The sequence below is a fragment of the Theobroma umbraticum genome, unplaced genomic scaffold (assembly GCF_002168275.2).
Source record: "Theobroma umbraticum cultivar Fairchild unplaced genomic scaffold, ASM216827v3 scaffold_12.1, whole genome shotgun sequence".
Lineage (NCBI taxonomy): Eukaryota > Viridiplantae > Streptophyta > Magnoliopsida > Malvales > Malvaceae > Theobroma > Theobroma umbraticum.
The window spans coordinates 4883361-4883800 of record NW_018397269.1 but is presented as its reverse complement, the minus strand read 5'-3'; the positions used below and the strand labels follow the sequence as shown (position 1 = coordinate 4883800).

The following is a 440-nucleotide window of genomic DNA, read 5'->3' as shown; positions in this document are numbered from 1 at the left end:
TCAAAATGTGCCTTATTGATTGTGTGATGTGCATTCATGAATGAATTTCATACTGACCATGATAATTTGACATCTAAACCTCATGCAAAAGGTTTATAATCTAAAGTCTTACAAAAACGAGGTTTTATCATGTTACTGTGATCGGTATTTTCAAAATGTTTTGAAATGATTCTTTGAAAACTCGATTTGGCTTTTAAATGATTTCTTCAAACCAGGAAATTCTATAGTAGGCCGATTCTCACTTCGGTTAAGTGTGACCCTTGTGCACAAGTGAGCTCTAGCTGGAGAATCTTTGGGTTACTGACGGGCTCTTAGACATAGCTGGGCCATGGTCTGTGATTACATGTGGCTAAGCCATAAGTTGTGATATGCGGTTACGATCGCCTGATTTCTCCGATGTTGGCCAACATTTTTGAGACTACCATGGCATGTGGGGATCT

At 38.9% G+C, this 440-nt stretch overlaps 1 long non-coding RNA gene across 1 annotated transcript in view; it reads left to right on the top strand.

The window, feature by feature from the left end:
• The window catches only part of LOC110425997 (uncharacterized), a 1736-nt gene that overhangs the window by 732 nt on the left and 564 nt on the right, over positions 1-440 (top strand). The window lies entirely within an intron of this gene.